Source organism: Mesocricetus auratus, unplaced genomic scaffold (genome assembly GCF_017639785.1).
Source record: "Mesocricetus auratus isolate SY011 unplaced genomic scaffold, BCM_Maur_2.0 Super-Scaffold_100022, whole genome shotgun sequence".
NCBI lineage: Eukaryota > Metazoa > Chordata > Mammalia > Rodentia > Cricetidae > Mesocricetus > Mesocricetus auratus.
Window position 1 is genome coordinate 16,113,272 of NW_024429203.1, and position 23,690 is coordinate 16,136,961.

The following is a 23,690-nucleotide window of genomic DNA, read 5'->3' on the forward strand; positions in this document are numbered from 1 at the left end:
ACTTTGTAAATTAAGCCAGTAAGAGATTAACAATAGCTGAATAAAAAAGAATAGGTATAATTTTATTACAGATTATTAACAAGTGTTATAATAAAAGTCATTCAAAACTGAAGAATCCTGGAATTTTCTGTGTAATGCTTTTGGCTAGTGATTGACAGCAGAAAACTGATCCTGGGAAAGCAAACTAACAGATAAGGGTGGTTGCTATACATACACAGTATTAATCGGGCTCCATCCACCTAAAGTCTCTTTTTGACCAGCTCTGATGACAAATGAATCTGACAAGGAGATCTCCTCTTCCATTCACATAATTGATTATCCCTGGAGAAACGGCCAATTTAGGAGCACGTTTTTTCTTTCTTGAAGAGACAGACTGGCTGACTAAGTGAAGGCAAGAGAAGTCCCACAAGCAGCTAGGTGCTCACACACCCTCCCACTCTCCAGCCCTCCCCCCACCCCCAGCCAGGTGCTGTAGGAACAACACTTGGAAGTCCTTGGAAACCTCCTTCCGAGGTTCGCATTTCTCCCTGAGGATTTGGGAAGAAGTTGACAGTGGTTGTTATACTAGTGGCCGTGTCAGACGATGTGGAGGAGGAGAGAAGAGAAAAGCCATTCTGCTGGGGGACAGTTTGCGAGCGTCCTCTTTTCTGTGTGCAAGGGAAGGAGTGAGGTAGGAGTTCCCAAACCCCGCTCAACGCTGCTCTTATCAGGACAGGGTCTCCTTCCCTACACGTCGTTTCCTTCCCCTCCCCCAACTCTCTTTCTAAGCCCCTCTCCAAAAAGGTTTATGGAGAAGTCTCCAAATAGCCCCCTCTCCTGCAGGCATAGTCACACCAACTGAAAGGAGATTTAATTAGCAAAATCTCGTTAGGCAAACGAAATTATCCGTAAGACAATACTCTTCTGGACAGGGGGTATGATTAAACAAAGCCATTAATTGAGAGAGTCGCTTTGGCAGCTCCCGAGCTGCGTTCATCTCCAGGCAGGCTCCACTCTGCCTCGGTGGACCTGGGGAACAGATTCTTGGCCTCCTCCCCTGCCTGCAGAGCCCACCTTCTCCCCACTTCATCTCTGCTCTTCCCAGGGCCCCTCCGGTTAGGGCTGCAGACCTCGGCATCTCATCAGCGGCCTCTCTGCTGCCAGATTCCCGCTAAAGTGCCTTGATTGCATAATGTCTATTTGCATAATGTAAATTGCAATCTCCTAGCTTGGGAGGCAGGAATCACAGAACAGCCATTATTTTTTACCACTCCACAAAAATTCTACATTTAGAAAGCAGATTTGCAGCTCAGAAAGCCATATAAATCTGAATCCGCCAAAAAACGCCATTAAATCACACCAATTAAGCTGGACCTATGCAGAGACCCTGTCATTGCTCTCTGTACACTCCAGCCCACAGAAGGCCACAGGACACTGGAGGCTGAGGCAGTGGGGCTGGAGGCTTACGCTAAAAGGATAAGGAAGGGAATTCTATTCTACAAACCTGATCAGCATCCTCACCACAACACCCCTCTCAACACACACACACACACACACACACACACACACACACACACACACACACACACACACACACACACACAGCTATTCCAAAAGGACCTGGTACAGCAAGGAAGGGAGGCTGGTGTGTGTTCTAATTTAGGCATATTGTCTACTGTTTTGTGAGTTGCACTCTGTCTTGGCTGCAGACTTTTTAAAATTATTTTATTTATTATTTATTTTTGAGAAAGCATCTCTGTATATGATTCTTGCTTCATCGTGGCTTGGGACTAGCTTTGTAGATCAGGCTGGCCTCAGACTCACAGAAATTTGCCTGCTTCTGTCTCGTTGATTGAGAATAAAGGTGTATGCCACCGTGCCCATTTGCTTCAGACTTGTGGTTCTGGAGAAGAAAGCTTAAGAAGGTAAAACTGCACCTTTAATCAAAAGCAATGGGAGGTCCAAGTCAGGTACTTCACAGAGGATTAAGATCAGTTCTTATTAACCTTCCCTCCTCTTCAGCCCAGGGGAAGAAAAGGCTGGGAGGCAAAACCCTGGCTCTGACTAGATGGAGTCCGAGTTCCCTGAAGAGCCCTCTCCAAGGATCCTTGGAAAGAAGGGTGAATCATCACAGGGTCTCCGGGAAAGTTGTGTTCCCTTGGACAATCACCCAGCACTCCAGCTTTTCCGAAGCACTACACCTAGATAGTCTTTTGCCTCTTTATTGCTCATTCAATATTCATTTGTCAAAGGGCAAGATGCTAATGTGTATTATTAAAATATCAATAGTTTATGAGTGAACTTTATGGCAAGTACAGTTAAGGCAAGATTCTTGACCATCTCTCAGAAGCAAAGGAAAGGAGTGTCCTTTCTTTCTAGCGTCTTTTTTTTTTGTGTGTTTCTTTAAAATTTATTTACTGAATAAATGAATGGCAAAGTCACTGTTGAGCACTGTGTGTGAGGTATGACTCTAGAGTATTCACATCTGGTTTCCCCACAGTAGTCCTAGAGAGTGGATACAACGTGATTCCTTTATAAGCTGCCCAGATTTAACAGGTTTCCTGACCTAGATATTTGGGGGTGGGGTGAGGAAATTATTCCATTCCTTCATGCCAGACCATCTTCATAATGTAGGTTCACTTAACTATACCTAAGCAAATAAGTTCCCACAGTCTCCACACAGAATCTGAATACTGAAGGTGACACTGGGGAGGATGCTGTCAGACATCCTCTTGTTAGAGGAGTAAACTGAGGCTCTTTCCAGTAAGTTAAATTTTGTTAACATAACAATTTACATTATTAAAGGGAGTTCAGTGATTTCTATATATGCATGCAATATACACTGACCACGAATGAAGTAGTTTAAGCCTCAATAATAGAGAGTTCTAGGTTGAATTTCAACTGTGCCCTAGACTTCCTTCCTATGGCACTTCCGGTCCTCTGGGCCTTCTCTTCATTGTTCATACAGAGCTAATAACAGAATCCCATGAAGTACAGTGTGATGAAGAAATGTGCCCCAAGGGCTTAGCCCAGTACCCAGTATATAGTAAACACTCAGCAAGCGTTGCTTACTAATATTAAATTTGACTTCATGTGGAGGAAATCCAAACCCTGGTACCTTTTCATCACGACTAAGACCGCTTACCCCTCTCTTCCCTGCCTAGCTCCTGGCACTAGCGGTTCCCAAGTGGCCGTCCTTGTAAGACAGACTGGTTCTGTTTCTCCTCTTGGGTGACTTGGGATTTGTTTTTATCCCTTAAGTCCCAATAAAGCAGCCAGAGCACTCAGATTCCCTTCAAAACGTAGCAGTATCTATATCAGGCATGGGAAAGGGGAATAAGAGCAGTCCTTAAGGATACAGGCTCCCAGACCAGAGTATTTGACAGAGGGAAAGGAGACCAGGGGAGGACTTGGAGGATCAGGGAGAAGTTGGTGTGAAGAATTCCCAAACCCATCAAGTCCCTTGTAGTCTTTTAAGCTCTGAGCTTTGCCCGGAACCTACTCTAGCTTTGGTGGCCATGACAATGGATATGGGAAGCCGTGATGTGAGCAAAGGGTTCTTGTTTACAGGTCTGGAATCCTAGATCCAAGATTTCAAGTGGTGGGTTATAAACCCATATTCTCCCTGGTATGGACCACGAGGTCATGGTTTCTCCCAGCACAGAACCTCTTAGTACTACTATACCCTGCCTGGGAAGAAGCTGAGCTTGGCTTGGAGGGGTTTCCAAGGCTAAGGTTTCTTTCCAGGGTGTAATGTATGTTACAGTGGTAAATTGTCATGTGTTGTTTAAGCTCCCTGAGAAGCAGACTCTGGAAGCAAGGCTGTCCCTCAGCACACTTCAGATCCAAGCATGTTTATATGAAGTGTCCTCTAAAAACCCCTGTCCTGGAACAGGCTGGCCTTCTGGTTCTGTGACATGGAGAAAGAAAAAACAGTAAGCAGCTAAGGTATTAAAAACACCATGCCCTTGACGAGAGCTTGAAGGTAAACCAATTCCAAAGGAGGCTACAAATGTTTATCCCATTATGTAAAAATGCCTCCAGTGGAAACTGGAGGCTGGAAATTCAGCCATGAGAAGTTAACCCATGGATGGGAAGCTCAACTGGGAACTCCATTTGACTGCCTCAACTTCCCCAGTTGGTCTCTTCTGGATGATTGTAAGTACCTGGTTTGATGACGTCACCTTTTTGCTGTTACTTGTTCCTTTATTTGCAGTCTCACTTGAGGGGACCCCCTGCTCTGAACAGGGTGCTCTCTGTTGTGAGCGTGAGCTGGCTGACTCGGTGGGGCTTTCCTCGTCAGTTTCTGCTGGATGTTTGTAAGTCCCTGATGTGACGATATTACATTTTGTTTGTGCTCTCAATTGGGATGCTCCAATCACCTCTACCACCTGATTTGATGATAGTTTTGCTAGCTGTCTGCTGCTTCTACTGCTACTCACTATTATTCTTTTATCTTTTGTTTGCTATCTACTTAATAAGCTCACTCATTCAAAACCGAAAGAAGTACAGCTATCACAGATCACTCTCCAGACTGTTCAGAACATCTCCCCAGGAAGGGTCAATTTCAGTTGTTCTGGGGAATAGGTAAGGCCCATTGTACTCAGCCAACAGCAGTTGGAGCAGGCTGTGGTTTCCAAAGGTGAATGCAACAGCATGCAATGGCTTCCCTATCCGTAGGTCACATCGCAGATTCAATTAATTACAGATGGGAAATATTTGATAGATAAAGTATCTGTAATGAACGAGTACAGGCATTTTTGCTTCCTGTTATTCCCTAAACAACACAGAGTTAGCAACTATTTACAGCATTTACATTGTGTTCAGTCATATAAGTAATGGAGAGATGAATTCAAGTATGTGGGAAGATGTGCATAGGCTACTTGTAAGTGCTATGCCCGCCAGTATCTGTACCTACATCTTCAGATTTGGGGCTCTGCAGGGGGTCCAGAACCGTCCCCTGTAAACATGGAGGGATGAACAGAAAAATTTGTGTGGGCGCGCGCGCACACACACACACACACACACACACACACACACACACACACACACACACCCCTACCTCATGCTTACTCTTCTTTTAACGGGATGTTGATACTGTTGAGAGGCAGTGAGTATTCTGGATCCTTGTACTTGTTCTCATGGATAGAATGAAGCGGCTACTTGACTTTATGGAGCAGGTCATGAAAGGCACTAAAGGTTCCACCTGGCTTTTGCTCTCCCTCCAGGCAGTTTCACCTTGGAATTTAGCGCCACATTGTCAGAAGTCCAGATCACATGGAAAGGTCCTGAAGGTCAACTGACAGGTCTCATTCAAGAGCTAGTATCAAAGCCAGAGTTTTGAGGGAACAAGCCTGTGGTAGTTATATACCACACAGCTTTTGAGTTGCCTTAACTGAAATCCCATACCCAGTAGACAGAGACAAGGTGTCCTCACCATGTTCTATATAAATTCCTGACTCAGAATATTTGGGTAGAATAAGCATTCAGCTACTGTGTTTGTGTGTCCATTTGTTACACAGCCTAATAACCAAGACGCCATTAGAGTAACACGTTGTTTCCAGCGAATCCAGCATCATTTCCATTAATTCCGTGCAAATCCAGCTATCACTGGATTCTTCTGAATTACCTTGGAAACTTGAGGCTTTCTTATCTTGTCCCTGTCACTCTGTGCCTGCTCTCTCCCCTCTTCTACTTCCCTCTGCAAAGGGTGGGATCCTCACACCTGAGGTAGCTTGAGCAACTACTGCCTGAAAAACCTTTGATGCCTGCCCACTGAAGAGCCCTGGACCTGCGCTTAGGTTCCTCACTGTCCCTTTGGGGGAGCTTTCCCTGAGTTTGCGTGGCCCAGTGCTCAGAATGTCTGACTTCTCTCCACAATAGGGAGGGGAAACACAGACCGATTTCTCTCCCACTCTCAGCGCTCATTAAGGTTTACGCTCAGCTTGCTCCTTATACTGATGAGGTCCCAGTAACCTCCGGTATGAACAGACATCGATTCTCACAGAGGTCATTATCTTCTACTCCAGCTCCCTCACCCACATCCACACCCACACTCCTATCCCCAGTTCTAGGCAGGCTTTCCTGGAACAGGATAGAGAAAGGCACCCTTCCCCACCCCTTCAGCCTAGGGATTCGACCACTCCAGAGCCAGGGCATCTGAGGAGGTACCCTGGGAGCAGAGGCCCGTCAATCACTCACTCAGGCAACCAGCACTGAATTGCAGCCCATTAGGCAGAGGACCGGCGCCCTGCTCACTCACCGGGCAGCCATCGGCAGGATGTTAGCCGATCGCAAGTCGGCCATTCTTATGATTTATTCAAACGCTCATTACAGTCAATCTATTTTTACACAGAGGTGAAGATGTGCACTGATAACGGTTAATCATTTATAATTCCATGGACTGGTTGAAAGCCAATGTACTATCAAAGTCGCAGCGGTAGTACCTCAGCCTCAGGTAGCCCCTGAAGCAAAGTAGAGAAGTCTTTATGCCGGCCCAGGGTAACCCAGGCACCTGCTAACACTCATCAACTGACAACTAGGAAGAAGGTGAGTCCTAGACCTGCCGCCACCAGGAGCTCCTGTCCTGCTGGAGGGAGCACAAGCCAGAGAACTGGGCAGTGTGGCAGTGTCGCAGAATCCCAGAAGGGAGCAGTCACATTAATCCGGGGGTACCAAGAAATGGTGGACAGAGAGGAGTCTTTGGCTGGGTCCTGCAAGTGGGTAGACTGAGCCCACCAGCCTCTGAGGCGGAGCCATCAGAGTGCCAAAGGAAGTGATTAGCAGTATTTCCGTTTCTCTCCTTTGTATATCCCCAGAAACAACCAACCAGAAAAGGAAGCATGGGCTATGGACATGTCCTGGACTGAGGCCCAATGTGATCCATTCTTCCCTGCACCCCCTGCTCAGGCCGCAGACAGATGTGGCTGAGGATCAGGTTGACCTTGCAAACTCAGTAGCTTCCTTCTCTAGCACTCACGACACATGTAACATGTCAAACCTACCTTTATGTCCAATCAATACAGTCTAATTAAATAGCATGTCATAGTACAGAGCCTCTTTGTCACATCCAGACGTAATCTAATTAGAGCCCCACTGTATTTTACATTTGGACTGGTTCATTGTTCTGTGTGTCTCTTCTGCAAGGTGCAGCAGTTAACGATCAGGCTTTGGGACTGGTCCTGAACCCATAACTTTAAGGGGTCAGTGTGGAAAGCACCAATCAAAGTTACTTACAGTTCAGGGCCTCTTTTCTAGTGAGCAGCATGGAGGACAGAAAGCCTTAAAGTCTTGTTCCAGGCTTCACCTGCCAATAAAAGGAGACATCATTATAGACTGGGTAAGATTTTGCTGGAGTGGGCAGGGGGTAAGGTAAGAAGCAGGGTGGGCATGGGGTAGACCCAGGGGTGAGCCTGCTAAACAGCAAAGCTGGGGCTAGCAGCCCTATGTCCACAGAGAAAAAAAAAAGTGAATGCCCCACACTGTCCAAAGTGATAACCACTGACTGGAACTTCTCACCCCACGGAAGACCCCACGCAGGGCAACAGAGCTGAGAGCCTCATAAAAAGGCTGAAGTGTGAGCAGGGAGGCCCGCACAACTGGAGCAAATAAAATGAATTCCATTGTTCATGGTAAGAAGATGAAAGTCTTGCAACAGGAGGAACTTCTTTTCATTTTTAAAAATTTCAAGATTATAATATAATGATACCATTTCCCTTTCCCAACGGAGGAACTTCAGGTACAACGTCCAGCTGAGTAAGAAAGAAAATGCGTGGAAAAGAATGATGGGGACTGTTTAGGGAAAAAATCCATTTTAAATTTTCTTTTCAGATTTTTTTTTTAAACAGAAGCATATGTTTACCAGGTGTCTGCTCCATGATCTACTTGCATGGAGTACACAGGAACTGGACCCTTGGGTCCTGCTTCAAAAATGTTGCCCACCTCACTGGGGAAGTAAGATTGCCCTCATGAAGGAATACCAGAAAAGACAGACACCACAGTCCAAAGAGTTGTGCTAAGTTCCGGAAGAGAACGTCATTCTCTCTCCACAATGAAACGAAGTTGGCAGGGGTTGAAGCACTCAAGGGAAGTTTCACGGGAGGTAGGATATGAGTCTGAAGACTTGAATAGGCATGGCTCGGCTGGTGGGAGGGAGAGGGTATCAACCATGGAACGTTTGGACTTAAATGTCTCCCAGAGCCCTGTGTGTCAAAAGCTTGGTTGCCAGAGTGGCACTATTAGATGGCCCAACCCTGGAGAGGTAGAGCCTAGTGGGAGGTATTTAGAACATTGAATGGCCTTGATGTGGATTGTATGACCCCAGTTTCTCCCTCTGTGCCTTCTGCTCTTCAGCCAGAAGGTAAGCAATTTTACTCTATTGTGTGCTTCCACCAGAACATGCCTTGTCATAAGCACAGAGTAATTTGGCCAATCAACTATGAACTAGACCTTCCAAAATTAAGAGCCCAAGCTAACCTTTCCTTTCTATAAATTGATTATCTAAGATCTTTTATAATAGTGATGAAAATCTGACTAACATGAGGACATGCACACGGAAATAAATTGTCCCTCTTATCCATGATACTCTCTAGGCAGAGGATCTTCTATGGCTGCTTACTAAAGGCTGCATATTCATGGCCATAGTTCATTCTGGTCCTGCATGAAGTAGACCATGCCACTAGACTGTAAGTCACTGAGGAAATGAATTACATTTTGTGTGTCTTTATGTCCCTAGAGTGTAGCAGAGTGCCTCAAATGGATCAGATGCCCAGTAAGTATCTGCTGAAATGTTGAATGATGGACACTGTTCACTCCAACCAGGATCTATAAGAGCAACCAAGAGCCAGCTCTTAGTTGCAAGTGGGCTCTAATATGTGTTCTTCTTACATCCTTGCACATTATTTCTCAGCACTACATGAACTGGGGACACAGTCTCTAGAGTCTACTAAATGAGGCAGTGTGCTCTCTCCCAACCCCTTGGGGCTGTCCACCCGAGAAACCAGAAGCTTAGAAGATACAGCCGACCTTTCATCTGCACACAATGCAAAGCCAAGAAGGGAAGTGTCTATGTTAGAGGATCAGAATCCAGATTGCTATAAAGCACTGAACAAGCTAAAAAGATGGCCTAAACTAGAACATTCATTTTTCCATCACCAGCTTTTATTTCTTGCACACCAACATCATGACAACCACAAGGAAATAATTTTGAAAGTCAGGGGCAAAATTAACCCGCAATCTCATTACTTGAAACCATCAAATTACACTCTACGTCCACATGCAAATCCATTTTCTTAACAAAACTACAGAAAATGATTTGGCAAGTATATGCACACAAAACTGGGCTCTTATACTAAAAAAATCAATTGCAGAGCCAGAACGGGTTGAATTAATTCAGAAAACAACAACAGAAAAACCTTGTTGGGTCATCTGAGTTCAATGCAAGCTCAGGATATGCTGTTGATGCTGCCAAAGTTGTTAAATGTGATCTTAATAGCTGTAGTGTCTGGCTGAGGCATGGGTGATGTCCTTCTGGACTTAGCAGCTCATATTAGTTCTGTATGCTGTAATACCATCGTATTTTAAGAACTCTGACATTGATGAGTACAAGAAACTGGAGAAAAGACATTTGGTGGTTAAAGTCTAGTGATTACAGGGCATGTATGTATCAATTAAAACTTGATCATGGGCAAGTTCCTGAACCTCTCTGTGCCTTAGTTTTTCATGTTTAAAATAGGACTAGCTAAATCTCGACTTCTTAAGAGTGGCTGTGAGGACTGCAAGGTGCCATACAACCGGAGGTGTATTAGAATAGTGCCCCATATAAAATGAGTACCCACTGGGCACCAGCTATTATTGCATTCTTTTCATCAGGAAGAAGCTAGGAGGTAGAAGACAGAGGGAAGAAACAGGATCTGTATCTGCCTTTTGTCCCTCTTAGTGGTGCCCACTGGTAATAGAGTTAGGAATACCATTGCCTAAAGCAACCTGATCCCTCTTGCTCATGGTAGACTGCCAAATATGTAAAGAAACCACGAAAGAGGGACTGACTGAATTATTCTAGAAGGTAGGCTCAGGACTAATCAAAGATTCTAGAGGAAGCTAGTCTTCACATAACAAGGGATTCTCTAATAATGAGAAACATTCAGAAATGAATAAGGCTTCACTCCAAATAGTGACTCATAGCATTGAAGGAGCTTCCGCACTAGATAAAAAACTATGCCAAGGAATGGTGTCCCAGATTTGGCCTTCAGCCATTGGCAAAAGAAAAAAAGAAAAAACACACACATTTGAGTGTGTGTGTGTGTGTGTGTCTGTATTTAAAACAGCATTTCTAATTTCTGTGAGCGTGTGTGTGTGTGTGTGTGTGTGTGTGTGTGTGCAGTTATACACACATGCAGAAGCCAGAGGAGGACTTCAGGTATCTGCCCTATCACTCTGTACCTTAGTCCTTAAAAGCAGAGTTTTCCATCAAACCTGGAGCTCATGGGTTTTGACTAGTCCGGTAGTCAGCAAGCTCCAGCATGCCCCTCTCTTCGTCACCCCCACCCCCAGCAATGGGCTACAGGCTCATGCAAGATCATTATGAACGTAGGTCTTCATGGCTGTACAGCCAGTGCTCTTAACCAATGAGCTATCATAAAAAGCTCTGATAATTCACATTTTGATAAAATATTAATCATGCCACCTTTCACCATCATCTCATAACACAATTCAGCCCACAAAAGCAGAGCAAATATCTTGGAATTAAGGGCCATTCCTTGAGTTGAATGACTACCTATCATCCAGATCACATCCTCTCACAGTAGGGCAGCGGCACACAGGAACTCTCAGCAGTGGTGACAGCGTGCACAAGGCCTGCATGAGCTCCAGCCAGGAAAAAATCAAAGCACGGAGGGGGAAGATGGGCATGAAGCCCACCACCTAGCTGAGGAACTACTGGCATTTTGATAGCTTCTGGGAGAAGAAGAGTCAACTCTGTTTAATCATGTGACCCCTGGAAGCCTGACCACACTCCAGGGCAGGCCTCACTCCCAAGAGAAGTAGGGTAATGCAAACTGAACTCCATTGGGGGGGGGATAAAAGGTACATAGGACGATGAAGGCAGAGAAGATATATATGAGGGGAGTTGAGAGGTACATATGATCAAAATACAGTGCACTAAACTCTTAAAAAATTAATATAAATATTTTAAGTCACGTTCTCTTTTCCCCTCATCTCCATCTGTATGCCATCTCTGTGTCTTTGTCTCTAAATGTCTGTCTCTCTTCATTTGTCTCTCTGTCTCTTTCTAAACTTTCTGTCCCTCTTTTTTTTTTACTCAACTTGTTTCTTTTCTCCTCCCTCCCCATTGAAATAGATTTTTTAAAATTGTATAATATATCCTGATTATGGTTTCTCCTCCCTCTACTCCTCCCAGCCTCCCCTCCCATCCAAGTCTGCCTCCTTTCTGTCTCTCATTAGAAAACAAACAGGCTTCTAAGGGATAATAATGAAATAAAATATAATTAGATAGGAGCCGGGTGTTGGTGGCGCACATCTTTAATCCCAGCACTCGGGAGGCAGAGGCAGGCGGATCTTTGTAAGTTCGAGACCAGCCTGGTCTACAAGAGCTAGTTTCAGGACAGCCTCCAAAGCCACAGAGAAACCCTGTCTCGAAAAACCAATATATATATATATATATATATATATATATATATATATAAAACAAATGCTAACATATTGGGATAGGAATGAAATAAAAAAAAGGGGAAAGTGCAAGAAAACACATCAGAAACAGATAAAGATGCAGAGACCCATTCATTCATCCACACACTTCGGAATCCCATAAAAAACACAAAATTGGAAGCCATTATGTATAGATGGTGGAGTAAAAAGAGAGACAAAAAAATTTTAAGTATATAGTTAAATAAAAATAAACAAATGAGATAAGGCATGAACCACATTGGCTGAACGACTTGGACAATATTAATAACGTAATAGGATTACTGATGTTATTTGGTGTCTAAAAGGGACTGTAAGCAGCTGAGTGGGAAAAAGACAGGCAAATGGAGAAGACTGGTGATCTGCATTCATTAACTGCCCAGAACTTCCCTGCTCTTGCTCAAGCCAGACCTTTGAGATCAAATCTGTAAGAGCCCCTCTTGGGTGCCAACAGTGTCCCTGAAGACTCCTCTGCTCTGAAAGCTTGTATAGGCAAATGAGCAAACCTTCCAAAAGGGAACCAGAGCTGAGTGAGAACCTTAGTTGGGCCAGGCATTCACAGAGATACCTATTAAGTGACTTCAGATGACACATCCTGTGTCCCACTGCTATCACGCCACAGTCCCCACACTGCTCCACCTGTCATGGATGATATTCTGTCACTGCTTATATTTGCCCTATGAGACTGCCATTCAGACACTGTAGCCCCTGGCCAGCAGGTTCCACATGATGCGATAGCCGAGTGAACACAGTATGACTTAGAACTAAATATACAGGGCTTCAAAGTCTTACTCACTGACGCTGAGGACACTGGATAACTTTCCTCTAAGCCTGGCGGACATAGATTCTACTTCCACAACATATCCTTGGCTCTTTGGATCACAGGCAGGCTGAGCACCGAGTTGCAAAGTATCTGCATGTGGTCCCTGGATAACATTCCTGACACCCTCTAATTTTGAGCCTGTACTTGTATGGGTAGGTGTGAATCTGAAACCCTGCGTGGAATCTTAGCACTGGTAGCCTAACCCTATCACCGAGCTATAAGGAAGAAGGAATCAGAGGTGCCCTGACGCCTGAACACTGGGTGGAAGCCTGTGATTTGCTCTCTGAGCCCAGAGGGAAAACCCACCTAGACTGAGCCTTGTCAGCTCACTGACCAGCCTGGCCTTTGCAGAGTTCATCCAGTGGAACTTGCTCACAGGGCAAGTTACCCTGACCCTGGGGACACCCTCTGCAGCGCTAAGACAACAAGACCCAGGGCCTGCGATCTCCATCAGTTAGCTCAGTTCCTCTGCTCATGCTGTGTCTTACATTCCTTCCCCAGACTCCCAGTTGGCCTCCTGGTTCCACACACCCCCCCAACCTCCCCCCCCCATCTTGCCCACCCATCCCCTCCCCATTCCCGGAGATCTTTTTGAAACACAAATGAGATCACATTCTCCTTGCTTTAAAACCATTCCAAGACTCAGTATCCATTGTTTTTCTAAATTCTGGCAACCCTGAAACATTTGGGAAATTGCAAATTGCGGGGGATGATTTAGCAATGCCAATCCTGAACATCCACTGACTGGCGTTAGAGACCAGTCATCCCTAAAATTTTACTGGGCACAAGTCCTCCTGCTTGTTGCCTAAAAAGAAAGCAAGTGCCACAGGAAGTCTCTTTTTGTCTCAGGGCCAGGTATCTGAAGACTAACTCCTGTTGCCTGTGGAGGAGTTTCAGGTGCAAGGTGACAGGGTGGGGCAGGTAGGGTGGCATAGGGTGTTCTCATCTATGCTGGACCCAACTGGATGCTGAAGGAGGACTGCCGGAGTGCCAACAGTGCTCCCACCTGGACCCCGTGAGTGTTCCACTCCTGCTTCCTCCACTCTCTGCCTACAGGGCATGAGCCAGGAAGGGCTTTCTGAAGCTTTCCAGGAATGCCAATGGCCAGAGGCCCACCCGACTCCTGAGGCTCCACCCCTAGCTCTAGCATCTCCTACCCACCCCCCTCTATGGCAGCTGCACCCCTCCCTTTATTTCCATCCCACTCTTCCTATCAAAGCCCTAACAGCACATATTTTGTTAATTGTACAAACCTAATGGGGGAATGCATTGGCAAAAAAGGGTAATGGCCATCAGACCAGCAATAAAACAAAATTAATGGCCCATAGGAAGAAATCATGTCCACTTAATCCCAGCTCTGAAACTCTAATAGAATAATGGAATACCAACGGAGGGTTTTTTCTCTCTATGCAGATTGCTTACACCATGTTAATCACTTGCAAAGCAGGCCACATACCACTCTGGCTCACATGACCCTCCAGGGAAAGTAGCAGACCAGAAACATTCAGTGCAAGGCTCATTACTGACATGCACCACCGCGGTAACACCTTCCCTCCCTCCCCCAGGTGACTCAGGACAGCTAGTGTGGGGCACTGTTGAGGGCCCTCGGGTGTGGCGGGCTGGAAAGAAGACACAGAATGCCTAATAATAGCACACATTTATTGAGGGCTTACTATGTGCCCGACACTGGCTGAGTATTTCCTGTTTACTGGATTTCTGCAGATCTCATCCTCATCCTGTATAGACACACGGTGTTGTGGGGCAGACACTGGCCACCACCTGTGGCTCTTTACCGACAAATGCTAATTAATTAAAATAAGATACAATGGAAAACTCAATCACCTTCATGTCAAGAGAGACAGCCACGGGTGGCTCCTGGAGGTGGTACTTGAGTTACTAACTCACTTCTACTATGAATGACAAAACCAATGCACACAAGGTTTTGTGGCTTGGCCAAAGTCAAACTGAATGAGTGGCCGACTTCAGGACTAGAATCCAGTGACAATCCTCAGTGGCCATGGGAGGGGTTGGAGCCACACCCAGGTTCATGCAAGGCCCCTTTAGCTTTAACAGCCAAAAGTGGAAATATCAACAAAATAAGGCAAAACAACATGTGGCTGCTATAGTTTGGATCTGAAAACTCTCCCCAAAGATCCACGAGTTAAAGACTTGGCTACCCACTGTTAATTCCAAAGATGGGAGGAGGAAAAACCACCAACCCAAATCATCATGGTCAAATTAATTAAAGCAAGCAATTGATTAAGGCAAGCTTTTTATTCTTGTACACAGCTGCCTCTCCCTAAGGAGGAGTTCAAGAGGTCAGCATTGGATATGAAGAAGACAGGGCTTTTATAGCTCAGGGGTATGGGTTTCCATATGGAAATTTGGCCGGCAAAACAGATGGACTTATAGGAGACCATAAGCACAAGTCAGTCCCTCCTGAAAAAAAAATGATATGGTTGCAAGGTGGGCATAGCAAGATATTCAACAGGAAGTCATAATAAGGGTGGTCACATAACCTTTAGAAACAAAAGTAGCGTTGCAAGATGGTTATAAACAACTCTTTGAAACAAAGACACGATTGCCATTCCTGGAACAGGCAATACAGACAGATTGTTTTTAGTATAAGATGGCTTTCAACCTAAGATAGAGGCAGGCAGGTTCTGCACAACCAATGACAGTACTGAGAGGTGATGGAACTGGGAAGGAGAATGTACCTACTGCAGGAAGTTAGGTCATGGAGAATGTACCTACCGCAGGAAGTTAGGTCATGGAGAATGTACCTACTGCAAGAAGTTAGGTCATAGGGGCACGTCCTTGAAAGAGATGTTGGGACCCTGTCCTTCCTGCTCTGTCTTTGCTACCATTCAGTAAGCAAGCCTCTGTCATCACACATTCCCACCAACACAGGGCAAAGCAAAGGGGCCATCTGACATGGGCTAAAATCTCTAAACCCAGGGGTCAAAAGAAGCGTTGGCTTTTACTAGGACTGCTTTTTCTAGTGTTTTGTCACAGTGACACACAGCTGACAACATGGATAGATATAAATAATGGCACAAAGGATATATGCGACAACACGGATATACTGTGAGGACATTAAGTTTAAGTGAAATAACCCAGCGCAAAAGGCCAGATACCCTTTGATTCCATCCATAGGCCACACCCGGAGCAGTCAAAGCCATGGAGACCGAAAGCACAATGAGGGTTGCCAAAGGCTGAGAGTTGTTTAATGGGGGAGTTCCAATTTTTCAAGGTGAAAAGCTGTCTATGAATGGATGGTGGTGATGGCTGCATAACCCCATAGATGAGCTTAAGGCCATTGAATGTTCAGTGCACTTAAAAATAGTTTTACCTTATATACACTTACATACATACACCAGCACCACCATGAGTATCTCCTAGTTTCTATGGGTAGATGGGGGAGGAAACACTCAGGATCTTAAAAAGTAGGAAAAGGAGGCACTCAGCAGTTCCAAGACAAGACAATGTGAGTCTGGGAGGGTTGGCAGAGAGAGCAGGGGCTCCAGAGTCCCTGCAGCCACAGAAGAGAGACCACAAGAAAGGATGAGGGCTGTCTTCTCCCAAATGCAAAAAACTGCCAAAGCTGGTCAGGCCATGGTGGCGCACACCTTTAATCCCAGCACTCAGGAGGCAGAGGCAGATGGATCTCTGTGAGTTTGAGGCCAGCGTGGTCTACAAAGCGAGTTCCAGGACAGGCTCCAAAGCTACAGAGAAACCTTGTCTGAAAAACAAAACAAGAACAAGTATCATTTGGGCTGGAGAGATGGCTCAGAGGTAAAGAGCACTGACTGCTCTGCCAGATGTCCTGACTTTGATTCCCAGAAACCACATGTTGGCTCACAACCATCTGTAGTGAGATCTGGTGCCCTCTTCTGTAGTGTGGACGAATACATGCAGGCAGAACATTGTGGGTCAACAGGGAAGGTTTGGAAGGAAGAGCTCAAACCAAAGTGACTCCGGAGGGCTGATACTGGGATTAGAAATGATTTATTAAATTATTTGGTATTTTAAAACAGAGGAGGAGGAGGACCTCCTAGTGGGGAGTGGGGAAAGACTGTCTCTCTAGCCTGAGATGAGAGACAGTCTAGGGATGCATTCACCGCAAGAAGCAATGTGCACAAAGTCTGAAAGGGGAGGGGATGGGAGGCAGAGAAAAGATGAGCAGGTTAGAACTCTTAGCCTCTTAATGTCACCTGGAAGGGTTAGACAACACAAAAGAATCGCTTTAGTGACCTGAGACCTCAGACCATGTCCCTCTAACTCTCTGGGCCTCAATTTCCTCATCTCTTAGACCAAGTGGCCGCACTAGAGCAAGAGCAACCTTTAAAAGTTTCAGATGCCTGCAAGCCCCTTAGGTTTCTATCCAGAATGGTATGTCTGTGTGTGTGTGTTACTCTAGGAAAGTGTTGTGAATTGTAGCAAGATTTTGAGGCTGTTCACATTCCCAGAGTTACAAGTCAGAAGGAAAGATGTCCACCAGGTACATATTCATCCAAAAAAAAAAAAGTCCTAAGATTCCAAGAAATGCTGGATGATGAAACATCACATCAATAAATCTTTTGGTCTTAACCCAAACGTTTATGCTTGCCTTTCCTGTGAGAGACATTGTAAAACTGCAATAACGATGTCCTGATATACTCTGAAAGGTTGAAATGCTAGAAGCGGGAGAAACTGTGGGCCAGCATGGAGGAGGAGGGAAGAAATTGTTCCCCCTTTGGGGAACAAAGCCATGTGACACAGGAGAAGGGTCAGCTGCAGGATGACCCTGGACATTCCTCATTCGGCTAGAATCGAAGAGGCCCCGAAGTCCCCTCTGGAGAGGGGTCTGGCTCCGAAAGAAAAGTAAACACAGCCTACCCAGGAGGTGCAGCCCCAGGCAGAACAAATGTGTGTCTTTGTGCTAACAAGTCCCTACTGGCATCTGGCTTTACTTTGCATAGAGTTCTCAGCCATGTGACAAGCGAAAGTGACAATCCGAGGATTCATCAAGGGAGGCAGTGCAGGCAAAGCACAGCATCTTTGCCACCAACAAGCGATAAGGACTAAACCGGGGTCATCAGGGTGGAGGGAATATCTGCAACGAGGGGCAGCGCCTGCCAGCCTAGGAGTTAGTTACAGCAAAAGACAAGCTGGAGTTTAGAGCTGGCTCAAAGTGGGAGCCCGAGTTAGAACAGACCATGGCTGGAAGTAGTAGCAAAAGTCTGTAATGTCAGCACTTTGGAGGCAGGAGGATTGCCACAAATTCTAGGCCAGCCTTAACAAGATCACGAGACCCTGCCTTAAAACACCAACCAACCAACAAAACAAAATAAAACCTTCCTTTTCATTCAACATTTAAGACATTGGGGGGGGGCAGGATTTATTTAGGGAATCCCAGATGGGAAGCCAGGCCAAGAATTCATTCATGTAGGTAATGACTTTTGCATGTCATCCCTTTTGCTAGGTTGAGTTCAGTGTTGAACAGCAAATTCAGTTCTCTGACCTGCAGGAAACTACATTCTAGTAGGCATGATCTTAGTCCTTGTTCTGCATGCAGCCACGGATAACAATGGATGATGTCCCACACAAAAATCATAAACACAAAACATTATGAGCGTTCTGATGTGATCTTTTAAGCGGCAGGCAATGTCCCTTCCCGATGTCAAGCCTGGGGTGAAGTATAAAGGGACAATAGCAGGTTCTCCCCACCCAGAATTCCCAGAACTTTCTACCACTAGGAGCTGGAGCTGATATAGCCATATAGTGTGTGTGTGGGGGGAACAGTGGTGTTAGCCACCTTTCTTAGAGCAGTCCTGGAGAGAAGAAGATGTTGGTATTAGGTCCAGACCAAACCAAGCATCCTGTGCATCTCAGAGGAGTCCCAGAGCCCCTCCAAATGGCATTAAGATACTTCCCATTCATTATTTCCCCAACTCGCCTCCTGGGGCTGGCCCTGAATATTGTTTCATAAATAACTGAACAGGACTCCAGGGTTAGGCAGATGTGCACAGTGCTGGCTGATGATGAGGGACTTTGGCTGTGCTAACTGGTTCTGGGATGCTGACTCTCAGCAGAGGGGTGGATCAGTGGAGAAAGCTGGAGTCCCCACCTGGATCCCTAGATCACAGTGGGATGCTGAAAGAGCATTTGTTTCCAATTGTTCCTAGCCACTAATTTGGCTCCAGGGTATAACACCAATCTGAGAACAAACGGAGTAGGAAAACCCTGCCTTTCCTAAGGAGACCCAATTTTGCCATAAACGGGGGAGGAGTCGGGGACGGTTTCTGGGTGCCCAGCACAGGCCACTGGGCACTGTGGCAGAGTCGCTAGGCACTGAAGCCGGGCCTCCTGCACTGAGGCAAGATGGCATCTCTGCCCTCCAGCTCCCAGCCACCCGGGCTGCAGGACCATCTGCTGAGCCTCACCTGCTCATTGCTCCTCTGAGGTGCCTCCAGCAGAGGACAGATTATTCTGATGGCAGGGAGATAGAATATGGTCCCTTGCTAGCAGTAACCACCCAGAACAATCTCTCCCGTGCAGCTGACTCTCCCCACCTGGCATCTGCCTGCAAAAGAGCCTGCAGGTGGCAGAGGGTACAGGAACAGGCTGGGGGACTCTGCCCCACACAGAAAGGTCTAAAGGCCCTCTGGGGGCAGGACTTGCTCAACATGCCCTCTGTTGGGCTGCAGAAAGGTGGGCCACAGGCAACCCCTGGGGAAGATACAAGGGAAGCCCCGTTTGTGGCAAACTGAAGAGCTAGCACCTTCCAGGGGCAAAGGGGAAGAGGTGGTGAGGGAGTCTGAGGCCCAGGAAGCAGCTGTCTTCTGATGTGCATTGCATGTGCAAACCCGCCAGTGAACAAGAGGCCATGCCCACCCCTGAATTGCCTTATGTCTTAAAGTATCTAAATCACAGGGCTTTCAGTGTGACCCTCTCGAAGGCAAAACAGCAGACAGAATGCCTTTTCCAGTGCACACCGCCTTTCCTCTCAGCCTCCCAGAAGACGTGTCATGGTTTCTATGACAAAAATGCCAGCCTTGCTAGCTGATGATTTAGTTTTTCAATAATTTCATAAATCCGACCTTGAATAAAAGTACAGGAAAGGGAACAATTTTTTAAAAATCTCCGAGCAGTCAAAATACGTTTCACGAAATCACGTTTATGAACCTTATTCAGAAGGGATGCTCTAGAGCTTTCCTTATGGCTCCTTTTTCTATTCTTGCACAAGTTTCTAACACGTTAAGGTATCTGGGTAGGCCTCAGCTGTCTAGACATCGTAAAAGAGGAATAGGGAGTAGGCTTTCCCCAAAGGCAAGCTTTGATATCTGCAGGACCCGACAGAGGGTCAAGGAGCAAGCCTGTGAGTTATCCAACAAGGTTTAGTCATGGTCAAGGTAATTTGCCCAGGAAGACTGGGGAGGATAGGAGAAGTGAATGCCCACTCACAAGGTGCTAAACATGCTCCAGGTGCTTCTACAGCCCAGTGTCCTTGAGGGCCTTAGAGTGATGAGTCCTTTCTCTGGGCTGCCTGTGTATTCAGAAGTTGTTGTATAATATTTGATCACATTCTGACAATAAAGTTTGCTTTGAGTAAGAGGGCAGAGCTAGCCACTAGCTGTCTAAAATAAACCGTAGAGTCTTGGATTGAAGACAGATAGGAGACAGGAAGGGGTAAGGCAGGGTGGAGAGAGGATCTGAAGCCTCTTGGATTGAGGAATGGGAGAGAGGAGGTGAGTTGTGGCTTCTCTGCTTCTCTGATCATTCTTACCCCAATATCTGACTTCCAATTTTTTTATAAAGAATAAATAGATAAACACATCAAGAAGTTGCTTTAGCTGGGTGGTGGTGGCGCATGCCTTTAATCCCAGCACTCGGGAGGCAGAGGCAGGCAGATCTCTGTGAGTTCGAGACCAGCCAGATCTACAAAGCTATACAAAGAAACCCTGTCTCAAAAGGAAAAAACGTTGCTTGAGTTTCTAATTGGCTGATTCATTCATTCATTCATTCAACAGGCTTTGATGCCTGCTGATGTTGGATCACTCCAACAAGGTGACAAGAAATGGAGGCAGGGAATACCAGTCTCTCACCATGCACTCCACAATGTATTCTGTCTAGATATTAGAAAAGACATGTAGGAGGTGGAGAGGCAAACAAGCTCGGCCATCTTCTAATCCAGGCCCTAAGCACTTTGGAGAGAATTTCTGTGAGAAGAGGCAATAATAATTAAGGATTATGTCACAGTACCAAAAGCTTCAAACTGTATCACAAAGAAAAGCAAAACAATACTACTCAGGCCTCGGGGGAAAAAAAAGTGTGGAGAACACCTTAGCAAAAGCGCAGAGACGGGTAATGGTGAAAAACCAGAGCTGAGAAGAACAGGAGCAGTGAGGTTGCAGGATTGGGCTTCCTCATCTGCATAATGACCCTTTGAGACCACTGGGGTCTGCAGTGCTTCAGCCTCCTACATTAACCGGGCTGTCTCTCCCACATTTCTTTAGCTTTCATATGGCTTTGTAAGGCAGCATTTGCATTCACAGCTCTTCTCCAGGTACCAGCCTATCACCCCAAGTATACATCTTGGTAGGTACCAGCTCCAGGCTCCCAGCCAGTCCAAGCCTGCCCTGTCCCTCAGACAACAGGTAGTCATTTGAGGACACAGAGTTTTTGCAGGTGGTGGGGGAGGGAATGAAATTCGAGCAATCTTTCCTGAAGAATGAGTTAATAATTTATAGATTCATTAAAAGGAAAAAAAACCTGCTGAAACAAATTGCATGCAAATTGTGTGACAGTCAAAGGAACTGTGCCACTGTTGCTTAGTGAAGCATAATAAATATATGCAGCCCATAATAATAAGTTACTTAAACTTGGGCCACTAAATGATTTATTAATTGTCCTCGAATCCTTTCCAGCTACAACCAAAACCAAGAGTGCAGTCACATTTTAGGTCAGTTCATATGCTTCAAACACCAAACCACACAGCTGCCCACAGCTGTCCATTCCATGTTTCACCCTAGTCCCACATGTACAGATGGACATGCTGTCTCACCAAAGAAGTACTTGTAGCCGGGAATTGGTGGCGCATGCCTTTAATCCCAGCACTCAGGAGGCAGAGGCAGGCGGATCTCTGTGAGTTTGAGGCCAGCCTGGTCTACAGAGGGAGTTCCAAGACAGCCAGAGCTGTTCCGCAGAGAAACCCTGTCTCGAAAAGCAGAACTACCTGTACCCCAAACATACAAGCGTACACTATATGCTGTTGTCTATCTCTCTCTCTGCCATCAGTCCCCAGGGTGCATGAAGCCTGAGAGAGCCCACTAGCCCCAGGTTCATAGCCCATGTCTTCTCCATCAGGAGTACCACGTCGGACCCAGAGAGGAAGATGGGTTTCGGCTGCGCTGCGCATCCAGTGGGTTTCTTCCCCACTCCTGGCCTTCAGGGGCTCTCAGCGCTTCTACACCCTGACTACCCCTCCTGTAGTGTCAACACCTCCTTGGGACTTAGATCTGAGGCGCTACTCTGGAAGTAGGGAGCTTCACTAGCAAGCTGGATCCTAGGGCCTTCAGTGGGGCAGAAACTTTGAAAGAAGATCCCCCTGAGAAACAATGCCTCTGTGGATGGAGGGATGGGGCAGAGTCGGGACCAGTTCTGAAACGAATGGGAAAAGAATGCCAGGGATGGGGATTCTCCAGCGTGGCATCCTGGTAACAGAAAGTTGCCCCTGCCCCCTACAGGCTTCTCTCCAGTCTCCCTCCTCACAGCGGGGCTGCCTTTGGGAGCCATCTCTACATCCATGCTCTTTCCCTCCCACACCCACCACAGCGGGTTTCATTCCCCACCCAAATAACTCCCCATATCTGCCCTTACATTCCCATAGCTTTGAGCCTAGGGGCTGAAAATCAGCAGTTCTTAGTGGAACTCATCCCCAGACGTTTTGTGGAATTGGTAGAGGTGTTTTTTGTTGTTGTTGTTTTTTTCATGGTAATGGTCTGGGTTTGGTTTTCTGTTTGTTTTGTTTAAAATCTGGTTTTAGAATGGACAATGTATATGGCACAGTTAGTATAAAATGGTATACATGGTGATATCTGCCTCTCATTTCCATTCTCATCTGTCTAGACAAATGCGAACACGGGTTCTTGTTCTCCGGGTTCGGCGTGCATCAGTGGCACTTTTGGTGAGGCTCTGCTTTTACTCACAATATGTTTTAGAGATCTTTCCACAGCAACACAAAGAGCTTCCTCGTATTAAATACATAGTATTCCCTTGCCAGAACATTCCACAATCCAACTGGCCTTCAATCAATGGATGCTTGAGTTGTTTCCAAGTTTTTGCTGCAAAGAACGTACCCACATAGATGCCATTTCACATGGACACAAGTATACCCTGAGTATCAGTGTCTTTTTTTTTTTTTTTTTTTTTTTTTGGTTTTTATGAGACAGGGTTTCTCTGTGTTGTTTTTGAGGCTGTCGGTCCAGCCCAGCCTCGAACTCACAGAGATCCGCCTGCCTCTGCCTCCCGAGTGCTGGGATTAAAGGTGTGCGCCACCACCGCCCGGCTGAGTATCAGTGTCTTAATATGAAAATAGCAAGTCAAACTATAGTTTAAAAGGCATATTATCTTTTAAATTTATTGATATAGTTTTTTCCAGTGGGAAGAAGCAAACTCAGGACCCTGCACATACTAGGTCACTAACTTCATCTTTGCTCCCTCCCTACTTTCTATTATGCTTATGTGTTCATGTATGTTTATATGTGTACTCATGCACCAGAGGTCAACCTAAGTTGTCATTCCTCAGGAGCCATCCATCTTTTGAGACAGGGTGTTTTACTGGCCTGTAAACTGATAGATTAGGTCATGCTGGTCAGCAGGTGAGCTCTGGGCTTCTGCCTATGACATCTCTAGTGCTGGGATTCCAAGCATGTGTCACTGTGTTGGCTAGTTTCATGTCAACTTGACACAAGCTAGAGTCATCTAGAAAGAGGAAACCTCAATAAAATGCCCTCATAAGCTCTCACTGTAAAGCATTTTCTTAGTTAAGGATTAGTGGGGGAGGGCCCAGTCCATCCCTGGACTGGTGGTCATGAGTTCTATAAGAAAGAAGGCTGAGTAACTGGTGCTGGGCCACAATGAGCAAACCAGTAAGTAGCACCCCTGTGGCCTCTACACCAGCTCCTGCCTCCAGGTTCCTGCCCTG

At 46.0% G+C, this 23,690-nt stretch overlaps 1 protein-coding gene across 6 annotated transcripts in view; it reads right to left on the reverse strand.

Annotated features, from left to right (window-relative positions):
* The window catches only part of Pknox2 (PBX/knotted 1 homeobox 2), a 262,847-nt gene that overhangs the window by 189,898 nt on the left and 49,259 nt on the right, over positions 1 to 23,690 (reverse strand). For all 6 annotated transcript variants that reach the window (XM_040730298.1, XM_040730295.1, XM_040730299.1 and 3 more), the window contains one exon: positions 7,216 to 7,285. The gene's annotated coding sequence lies outside the window, so the exon portion shown is untranslated. The remainder of the gene's footprint in view (positions 1 to 7,215; positions 7,286 to 23,690) is intronic.